We start from the raw sequence: 12,090 nt of genomic DNA on the forward strand, positions 1-12,090 counted from the left end.
TTAAAAAGCTACCTTCCTCTTCTTTAAAATTGTATTTGAGGTTAAAATTCTTTTAGCCCTTTTTGAATTATAGCCGTTTCAATCAGATGTTCCGATAACGTCTTAAAAATCGAAAAAACGTTAGGGGTCAAAAAATCGAAAAGTTTAAATTCAAATAAAAATATATTTAGGGTCCTCCAGAGGTGCTAAAATGAAATCATTTTTCAGTATTGGAAGTATCGACCACTTTCCCATTTACACTGCTAAAGACCATACCTCGATCCAGTGTTCGTAAACGAAATTTCACATGTTTTTTTATTATTTTTTATTTACGGCCGTTTACTAAAATAATTTTTATTTATTTTTTGGTTGTGGATAAACTCTGATAGCTTTTACCATATTTTTATAACAATCTACATAAAAAATGCTGTAAAACGATATTTTCACATAGTTGGTTTGAGCAAGTAAAACGATGAAATAAAAATATCAAAAAACGGAATATTCCAATTTTCAAATTTTTTTTTTTGCAAAATCAGGGCCTATTCACAAGCAGTGGCTGGTCTAATACTGTCCCAGCTTTAGTTACAAAATTGTCGTACTAGTCTTTTATTCATCTGATTATCTAATCTTGAATATTTTCTGTTTACATATTGACTTTTACGTGACCTCATTTTCTCCCAGCTGTGTGATACATGGTTGTCTCATTGGACTTTTATTTGCTTAATTATTGTCTCACTTTGTCAGAATTAATCATTGATCAGACTTATCTTAATCCTCTTTCCCCGCTTTAGATATCTGATTATAGTTTTATTTACCTCCTACTTATCCAACATTAAATATTTTTTGTTTACTTAATTGACATAATTTTCTTCCATGTTGAGTTGCATAGTTGTCTTATTAGGCTTTTATTGACCTAATTATTTTCCTACTTTTATATCTGCTGTATGAATGTTACGTCTAGACGTTTATTGACCCAATAATTTCCCATCTTTGCTTTCTCTGTTCTCTTGAATTTTATTTAATATATCCTAAATATTTTCTCTTTGATTAATTTTTTAAATTTAGCTAGTCCTTTCAAAGCCTTATTGATCTAAGACCCTTTTGTTATTTTTTATTCTTTGTAGCTTGAATTGTCTTAGTTGTTGGATGAATTGCTTTTTTTATTGATTAAACACTTCTTTTTCCTTTAACTAATGCACTCTGGCGCTTTAGGTTTTCTTTTTGAGGTGAAAAGACTTTCCCCCTGATCCTCCGTTCATCTCAGGTTTGCCGGCCGGATTGACTTTTATTGACCTCAATCTCCTCTGAACCCTTAATGTTTTCTGTTTTTTACGAAATCCTCCGGTATCTCGGTCACATCCGATCGACTGGCAACGGCTCCTCCGTACAGACACCCCAGTCCTGGAAATAAACAATTTCCCACATTTCTCGGTGGTTCGACGCCGTAAACGGCGCTTCCGCCCTCCCGAACCCCGGGCAGTGATTGCCTTCGGGGGCTGTTTTCGCGGGTGTATTTCAAGTTTTATGGTGCGGTTGGGGGTGTTTTCACAAAAGGGGTCTCTGTCTAAGACAGCGCTTGTTATTGAAAGGCCATTAGTCGACGTGGGGCGGGCGTTTTCACCCCCGATTCTTCCACGTGGGGAAACGCCGCAGACAACAGCCGAGAAACTTGTGCGAAGCGAGAAATTTGAGAGAAATCCGCCCCACACAGAAAAAAATCCTTTCTTTGAAGTTTCTTGGCCAATCTTAATTCAATTTCCACGATTGAATCCGAAATATTGGTTTGATGCCAAAATAATGCAGATTTTTGATGTTCAGTAAAAACAAACTACAATTTAACTTCAACAAAATATATTTAATCGAAATAACTTCCATTACTATCTATACATTTTTGCCAACACACTACCAATGCATTAATCCCAGAAGAGTAGAAACTAGGGCCTCTAGAATCCAAGAACTCCCGAAACGCATTACCAATGTCAGGTCTTCTGAACCGTTTCTTGCATAAAAAGTTGTTGAGATGTTTAAAAAAGTGATGATCTGTAGGAGAAAGATCCGATGAGTATGGTGGATGTGGTAAAGCATCGCGACCGAACCCATGAAGTCGTGCCAAAGTCCGTTGTGCGTAGGCGTCGTCGTGAACGTAGGCACCTTCCGATTGATTAATGCTGGCCATAAATGTCGCAGTTTTCAGTCCATCTTATTAATTTAATTTCAGTAATTTTCAGCAGTGATGGTTTCACCCGGATTGAGAAAGCTGTGATGAATGAGTCCTGCAGATGACCACCAGACAGTTACCTTATAATTTTTTTGGATGTAACCTTGCTTTTGGGAAGTGCCGTGGTTTTTCACTCTTATGCACTGTCTAGAACGCTGTCTATTTTCGTATAATGTCCATTTTTCGTCACACTAGAGGACTGATCAATGGATCATTTTTGTTGCGTAGAGAAAAACTTCATACTTGCGATCCTTTTGGCGGCCGGCTCATGCGGACCCACTTAGCTAGCTTTTTTGTCAATAGCTCCCAGCAAACCACTTGGATTGGTTCACACCGAATTCTTCCACCATTTCTCGAGTAGTTGTTGTGGGTCTTCGATTATAGACTTTAACTGGTTGTTGTCAACAGCAGAAGGACGGCCACCACCTTCTTTGTTCGTGGGGGTCATAATCTCCATTGCGGAATTGTTGAAACCAACGCTGCACTGTGGATTCATTTATTGGTTGCTTGCCCCCAAACGCCATCGATTATTCGAGTCGCCCTGCACTTCGCCCAAGTTTAAATTCATAGAAATAAATTTGCCGAAAATCGCCCTTAGACATGATTTTGTTTGAAGGCGCCGAACAGACTGAAACTTTTTTTTAACCAAGTTTTTACAAAAAAAATTGTATGAGAAAGAAAGCGAGATAAATAGGCTTTAATATGAAGTGAATCCCTCAGCATAATGGATTAGTTTTGTTTACACAGTCGGTATTGAAAGTGAAGCGAAAAGGAAAACCAGCATTTATTTTGCATCAACCCAATACCAACCTTCGACCTTCAATTGACCAACGGGAGAAAACAACTTTTACTTAAATACAATAACAAAATATTTTTAACCCACGTTGAGCCAAGCTTTATGCGTGTTGACTAATATTATCCTAAATGACCTTAGGTTTTCTTATTTGGTACCCGTTCCTCTGCAGTAGCCAAAGTACTTTCTGTCAGCCCGGATTTTCATTGGCCTTATGCTCTCTCAACATTTAAGACTCCTTTTATACTGTTAGGACTTTTTTTGACTTAATGTTCTCGCAAGTTTAGTAAAAAGATAGATGTATTAGTTGGGGTGTGTATTATACTGCGACCTTTGAGAGCTATTGTATCCCCCGTTCTGTGCTTAAAGCTCACCGGCAAGTTCATCAAGTTACTTAATTATTAGGCCCGGTTCAACAGTTGAATCTCTTCTACGGTTACGTTGCATGTCCCAAAATATTCTGTCCGTAGCAACGCTATGAGACAGAGAATTTACACCTGCTCCCATTACTGATCGCAGGTGATAGTTTTTACAGTAAATTTGCAATTGATAAGCATTTCTGTACATTTATTTTTTTCCGCTTATTCTCTGTAAATGGATTGAAGTCCATAAGAGTTCAAATAGTTTCAGTGTTGTTTCATTAATCGCCTATGTGCACTGGCCAGCTGGTGCCCAAGAGTGATTTGTCGAATCAGTATTCTCCTAATTTTATTCTGCGTACCTAAGTTTGAACATAATGCTTCGATGGCTGCTTGGCGATCTGACATGATAGCTACGTTCTTGTTTTTTTACCCTTTATTCAAATTGAATTGAGTACATCTCTGGATTGCGATGCACAGCGTTTTACACATTCTGTCACTTCTTTCCTTCCGAAATTTTTTAGGAGGTTCTTGGATTTTTTGTGCCCAATTAGTCAATTCCATTTTCCCTCATTTTCTTTTTATCCTTCTGTCTCAGGTGTTCATTGATAGTGTGCATTCCTATGCCACAGAGGGCTAGGCTCATTAGAATTGGTTGTGCTACAGTTTTCCGGTGAAACATTTATTTACCTAACCTTTCCCATGTCTAGTTAATTGATACTAGCTAATTGATTTACTCCTTAGACTTTTATTGTCCTAATCCTTTCTGAGCATTACTTACTTTATTAATTTATAAAACTTCAATTCCCTCCCGGTTTTGTTACATAGATTTTTTTTACTTAATCCTAGCTTTAGTTACTTTGCTCCTTATGACTTTTAATGACCTAATCCTCTCTCAGCTTTCGCTCCATAGTTGTCCGGTTAAACATTTATTGACCTATTTCCTTGTACTAATTAATTAGTTGTCTCCTTAGACTTTTATTGACCTAATCCTTTCCGAGCATTACTTACTTTATTGATTTATAAAAGTTTAATTCCCTTCCACTTTTGTTACTTAGATGTCTGCTTAGATTTTTTTAAAAATTTAATCCTCTCCTAGCTTTAGTTACTTTGCTCCTTCTCAAGACTTTTAATGACCTATCCCACTTCCAGCTTTACTCACTTAATTGTCCGATTAAACTGTTATTGACCTAAATAAACACTTTTTAAAGCGACTTGTTATCCAATTTTTGTCAAACTTTTAACTTTATTTGCCGACTTATTAGTTTTTTTTTGTTTTTTTTGCCAACTTGAAATGTTAGATTGTCTTAACTATTATTGACCGAGTCCTATCTTGCTGAAATCCTTTTTGTTATCGTTTTTTTTAAAATATTTATTCTAAAGGCTTATATTTTCCTGATCTTCCCCCAGGTCAGGCTTAATTGACTAATTACACTTTTATTGACCCAATCCTCTTTAACCTAATCTCCTTCGTTTAAAAAAACTGGAATTTCATTATCCTTACCCAACCTGAGTGCTGTTTTTATTGACTTATATTGACTAGAGTTTTTATTAACTTTTTCCTCGTGTCTTAAGAGTTAATTTTTTTCCCAAATGTTCTTATATAGATGTATGAATGTACTTTTTTTTATCGAATAAACTTTTTTATTTACTACAATTAATTAAGGTTTTTAGTTGAGATGAAAAAATGTTAATGGCACGAGAGGGATTCGAACCCACGACCTTCGGCTAGATTACACCGCTGCTCTACCACCTGAGCTATCGTGACCTCGATCCACTCGGACATCCCATCTCAACCCCACCTTATGAGTTTTCCCTCCTTTTGCCATTTTTTTCATCTCAACTAAAAACCTTAATTAATTGTAATATTTAATTGGTCAAGCGGACCACGAAATTAGTGAATTTTTTATTTATGCCAATCTAGATTTTGAATATTTGAGCACATTCTGCTGATTATTTAGACTTTCTCATAGCCAGATTGGATTCGGGATTGTCAGCGATTACACGGTATTCTGTTTTCTCCGGGTTTCACCGTGCCGAGACGGATCGGGCGGCGCAGTGATGGCCTCTCTCGGGCGGGGTCCGCTCGGCCTCGCTCCGATCCCGAATCGGCCGGCCCTGTGGCAGCCGTCCAGGGTAAAACGTCGTTATCGACCCGGGCTCGCCTCGTCTCGCCTAGCCGGCCCAAGTCCAAATCACTGCTCGGCCCATTCCGTAAATCCCCTTTTCTCACTGTCAAAAGGGCGGTGAAATTGAAAAGAAGGAAACCCGAGATGTAAACAAAAGGAAAAGGCCAATTTACCATTGCCGTTTTAAATTTCACCCTCTGGCAATATTTGTTCAAGGTTGTTTTGTAATGACTGGTGAAAATATTGCAGAATCGAATAGATCACAATGGGTAAACCTTTTTTTACAGTATAAAATGGCGTTCATTAATTATGTAATAAAACAGGATAATTAAAAGATTAACGTAACAGGAGACAGGAGTCGTTAATTGTAAACAGCCGGGGGGAAGGAGTGAGCCGGATCGGTCCCAACTCTGTAACAAGAGTCATCATTCACCCGTCGATTAATCAAAGCTCGGGCCGGGGAGGGTGGAGAGTCAATCTCGCCCTTTTATTAAATTTTCATCTCCTCGGAAACGTTATTTAACCAAATCCGAGGAGAAAACGAGGGAAGAAGTCCACCCCCGGGGTGTCGATGGTCAGGACCCTCCTGGAATGCTGGAAAACCACGGATCTCCAGCCTCTAATTGCAATCCTGGAAGGAGTCAATTTGGAGCCCCCCTCTCGGGGGTCGATACAAGCTTCTTCTTTACAAAAGCCGGCCCCCGCTCGCACAACATATTCATTTCCTCCCTCTGTCATTCACCGACTTGGTACCTTCCATCGAATTCCATTTTAGGGCTTCGCTTTCTCAAAGGGAAACGATTAATCCGACATAAAACAATACCGAGTTACGGATTTGTTTATAATTGTAATCATTAAATTATCAGAGTAATAACAGGCAATTTCAGCTTTGGTCTACTGCGGTGGGGTCATCTTGTGTCCTTGTTAGATGGCTCGGCTGAATTTCCCTAGTCAAAGACGCTATCAATAAAACAAAAAAATACATGTTTTTTAATCTAGTTTCAAATTTTTACCTTTTTTTGTAGAAAAATTATACATGGTACCTCAAGCCCAGTTCAACTTCAAAATTTCAAATACGGCCCTATACATCCTGACACATCATTTTAAAGGATTTTTTACGCTGAAAACAATGGTGCAGTGGGATTTTAAATTGGTCAAAAAATGGGCATTTGTTTCGCTATTTATTAATCACACTTCATATGGGAACTGCCTACATTTCGGAAAGATGCAAAGATTGATTTTTTTTAATCTCTCTCACCGGTGCTCAGAGCGACAGAATCAGGAGAGATGGATTGACAAGCAATTTCTATCCTTTGTCGCAGTTCTTCAACTGAGGTTGTTGGATTATGATGGGCGTAGACGCTGTTTTTAAATGGCCCAACAGAAAATAAAGGTTCAAAAGATTTTATTGGACAAACTTGCTGTGATAGCTTTACGTATTTAATAGTAGGAGTGATAATCGATATATCGTAAATATGAAATCGAGAAATTTTGCTCCTTGCAACTTATATTCGATATATTCATTCCAGCAGATTTTGATATTCATACTCGATACAATAGGTTAACTTATAGAACTTATGGATGAAGCAGTATCAATACTTTTCCCTCAATTCGTTATATGCATGCCAATATACTCGTTATAAAAGCTTTACATAATATACAGTAACAGTTAGTATCGATAATCGATTTATCAAAATATCGATATCATGCATTAATTTCTTTACAATTACTTCAGCTTTCCATAAATACATACTTGTTATAATAGGTTTACTTAATCTACTATAATATAATAGATATCCATAACCGATATATCGTGTGTGTCGATATCAAGCCTTATCGATACTTTAACTCAATTTAGTTCTAATAATCTAAAACATCGATTACGTACTGGTTATGATACGTTTAACTGTAGGAATGGGAATCGATATATCGATATTGGACCGTTTCGATTCTTTTAATTCGATATATATATATATATTCCATCCTGGACATATCGATATACCCACATGTTCTAACAGATATAATGATTTCAAATTAGTGAAAATCGATATATCATGAATATATTGAACGATAGCGATAATATTCAATTCGATTTTTTTCCACTAGCATATCGATATATTTACTTGTTATTAGGCCTATAATGTGCGATAGTAATGCGTTATTAATAATCGATATATGGTAAATATAGATATTTTTTCATCAAATCTATATATTCATTCACCGATTAAATGGAACATATCAATATTTTCAGGATAAATTCGATTTATTGATTTTGCGCTTAGCATATCGATATACTTACTTATTACGGTTTTTCTTCACATAAAGTAGGAATATAAAGGATAATCGATATATAATAAATATCGATATCAAGTAACGTCGGTACGGTATATATACACACGCGCACACACACACACACACACACATATATATATATATATATATATATATATATATATATATATATATACTACTTCACATTCGATGTATAAAGTTTTTCTCAAGCTCCTTTCGTCTTCGCAAACGCACGCACGCACGTTCAAATTGATCTCAGTCTAGAATGGCGAAAAATTGGCCAGCTAACAGGGAACGACAAATGACAGACTCGGTGAGGCAAAGCGGACCCCGTCGCCGACGCCATTAACCAAATTGGAGTCCCGGCATTAGATCCAGGTTTCCAGGCCGGCTGGCACCAAAAGAGCCGCCCCTTTAAGAAAAGCCAAAGGGTCAATTTCATATCTGGAAGGGCCGATTAAAATAGGATTGTGTTCTCACTTGTAAACACCCTACCGGGGGTAATTGCTGTCGAGGGGATTTGACCGGTTGATCCATTTTTCCTTTTGCCGATTGGACGCCCGCGGACCAATCTGCCGGGATTACACGGAAAATGATGAGAAAAAAGGGATGAAAGAATCTTCCCCCGTGATGTTATTTCTGACCCACTCTTGACAAAAACCCTCAGTCGTAAATCATCTATTGGGAATTAAAAGCAATTTCACACTAAGGCGATCCGAAATCGCGGGTTAGGGGTGAAAAATCAATATACGAAAAATATCGATAGTTTGCATGAGATAAAATTCGATTCCGCCATTCAATTTATTGATTTCAAGTTGTGTTTTTAGTTGGAGGTAGAAACAGAATTGGCCTTATCCGATTGACCAAAGATGGCTTCAATAATGCCAATTTCAGGCGCATTGCTTCAATTTTGAGAGCACTATTTCAATTTCCCCACGGTTTAAGATGGTGTAGTAAATCATCCCAAACGAAGCCCACCAAGGTATCACCACCACCTTTTTTGATGAGTGGAGGGTTTTGGAAAATATGGTGCTGCTTCTCCTTTGTCGAGCCACTGTCTAGAAAATAGACTGTCCGGAAATAAATATTGGCAATAAAAAGCAAAACAAATCAGTTAAGTTCAGTGAATACTTACAATAAATATTCACAAGAATTCAACAACATTGAAAATAAAAGAAGAAGGAATATCGATACTTGTTTTTCGATTTATTTGCTATAATTGAATATACTATAGTTTGTTAGCCATCATAAGACGTTAAGAAACAGTATCGATAGTAGATTTACTGAAGATGTGAGTATATGTAAGCAGATAATCGATTTATTGATTATAAGGAAAATAATTTTTACGTTTAAGCTGGATATTTCAGGACATGATAGAGTATCGATACAGAAACTAACGAAAATATCGATATTTGTTGTAAAGATTCGATTTATTTGTTTCAATTCGATATATATGTAAGCCATGGTTCGAGGTAAGGAAAGAGTACACTCGACTTAGCGAAAGCATCGATTTATTTGATTAATTTGAATAAATCCTATATCACGATAGTTAGGAAAAAGTATCGATCAAAGTTAAGTGGATATACCATTTTTTCATTTTAATTGCATGATTGCTAAGATGTAAGTTGAGATTTTAGGTTAGGATAATGTATAGATTTTTGATATATCGATATATTTGTCAGATTCGATTTATTTGAACCCATTGAATGGAGTTTAACTTGATATTTGATTTATCGAAAATATAGACTTATTGATTAATTTGAATAAATCTTATATCATGATAGTAGGGAAAAAGTATCGATGAAATTTAAGTGGTTATTCGATTTATTGGTTTTAATTAAATGATTTCTAGCATGTAAGTTGAGATTTTAGGTTAGAAAAATGTATCGATGTTTGATATATCGATATATTTAGCAGATTCGATTTATTTGAGTCCATTGAATGGAATTTAACTTGATACTTGACTTATCGAAAACATCGATTTATATAATTAATTTGAATAAATCCTATATCATGATGAAAAAAGTATTGATGAAATTTAAGTGTTTATTCGATTTGTTCGTTTTAATCGATTGATTGCTAAGATGGAAGTTGAGATTTTAGGTTAGGATAATATATCGATGTTTGATATATCGATATATTTATCAGATTCGATTTATTTGAACCCATTAAATGGAGTTTAACTTGTTACTTGACTTATAGAAAATATCGATATAACGTTTATAACCTAATTGATAATTCTTCTTTCTGCAATTACAGACCGTCTGTAAGTTGAAATTTTAGGTTAGGATAGTACATCGATGTTTCATATATCGATATATTTAACAGATTCGGTTTATTTGAACCCATTAAATGGAGTTTAACTTAATACTTGACTTATCGAAAACATCGATATAACGTTTATAACCTAAATGATAAATCTTCTTTGTGCAATTACAGACGTCCACATTCACATAGTCTGAATTATCACATCTACAAAACTAAAAAGTTAACATATATACGATAAGTCGAAAATATTGATTTACTTGTTTGAGAGTATGTGTAGATATAATCGATAAATTTATGATTAAATCGATATTTTTCTCCGATATACTCTCTGGTTTGTACGTTTGTACGTTCGTTGTTGTAAGAAACGTACAACGAAGTGTACATAATCTATTCCACTCATGCAAAAAGGTTCCAAATAACCACGTACAAACGCGATAATCTTATTTAGAAGATATAGCGTGCTAGGGGGAAGAAAGACAGCGAAAGAGAATGAGAGTGAACCGTGAAAGGATCTGGTTACATTTAACCCTGTCACACGAAACGAATTGCGCCTCCTGTGAACACATCAGCACACAAACAACTCTCCGTTTGAATTAGATTCGACCGCGTCCAGGTACAATTTTAATTAGCGCCTTTAAGGGTAAGGACATTACCATAAACCCACGATAATAATGTAGTTTATAGTCTTAACAAATTCTAAGCCGAGTGGTATTACGTCAAGAATTATGCCACTACGGGCCGGGCTAATATCATGGAAATTTACCCCCAAAACGTACCCCCGTTCCTTTTCTCCAAGCGCCGTAATGTTATACGGGATTTTCTTTTTTTATTGTATATTAATCTTTCTTTATTTTTCTGTTTCAGGTAAGTAAACTAGACTACAGGTTCGATTCATATCTCTGTGAGAAGTGCAAGGTACATTATTTCACATAATTACCATCTAATAAATAAAATAAATCCAAAGGATTAGTAGATCAGTTCGCGAGAACCTCAAAAGAGGGTGTCCAATTTCCTAGATTTTTCAATTTAATCATTTTTAACTTTCGCCGTAATATTCAAAATGTATTGATTGAAATTAATTACGATTGAAAACAATTTTTTTTTAATTTTTAGCTAAGAATCCGGTCAAAAATTGTACAGTCCATTTATAACATTATTACTTTCTAAGGTTATAACCGAACCGTTTTTAAAAATCTTAGATTTAGGTTAAAAAGGTTATAACTTTGTCATGGCCTGGAAAGATTATAACGTTAATAGATTAGAAAATCGGGAGAGTATGGCCTTAAAAGTTTATTATGTAGTCAGTTGAAAAAATTTGTTCATTTTCGCGTTGAAAGGTTGTAAAGTAGGTAAGTTACGAACTTCGTTAGGTTACAAATAATTCGATTTCGCCTGTAACGGTTAAAAAATTAAAAGGTTATAATATTGTTAGGTTTGTAAATTTACATCTATTGGCCTTAAAAGGTTATACCTTTGATCGGGTTTTATAAACCTGATAAATTATGGCATTGTTAGAATGAATTTTGAAAGAAGAAGAAAATTTATAAACCTTGGTCGTAAATGTTTATTACGTTGTTAGTCGAAAAAATGTGTTCGTTTTCGCCTTGAAAGGTTGTAAAGTTGATAAGTAGTGGACTTTGCTGGGTTAAAAATAATTCAATTTCCCCTGAAACAGTTATGAAAATTAAAAAGTTATAATATTGTTAGGTTAAAAAATTTGTACTTATTGTTATGAAAAGGTTATAACGTTGATTGGTTTTTATAAATCTGATAAATTATGGCATTGTTACATAAGAAAATTTATATGTCTTGATCTTGAAAATTTATTACGTTGTTAGTTGAAAAAATTCATTCGTTTTCTTGAAAGGTTATAAAGTTTATAAGTTACGGACTTTGTTAGGTTAAATACAAGTCGATTTTGCCCGGAACGGTTATAAAAATTAAAAGATTATAATATTGTTAGGTTGGCAAATTTATATTTATTGTTATGAAAAGGTTATAACGTTGATTCGTTTTTATAAATCTGATAAATTATGGCATTGTTACATAAGA

General features: G+C 35.2%; 1 protein-coding gene across 5 annotated transcripts in view; it reads left to right on the forward strand.

Moving 5' to 3' along the window:
* The window catches only part of LOC106663152 (cyclin-dependent kinase 14), a 134,311-nt gene that overhangs the window by 70,337 nt on the left and 51,884 nt on the right, over window positions 1-12,090 (forward strand). The gene's annotated exons all lie outside the window — the stretch shown is intronic.

Source organism: Cimex lectularius, unplaced genomic scaffold (genome assembly GCF_000648675.2).
Source record: "Cimex lectularius strain Harlan isolate CLEC.00 unplaced genomic scaffold, Clec_2.1 scaffold131, whole genome shotgun sequence".
Classification (NCBI taxonomy): Eukaryota; Metazoa; Arthropoda; class Insecta; order Hemiptera; family Cimicidae; genus Cimex; species Cimex lectularius.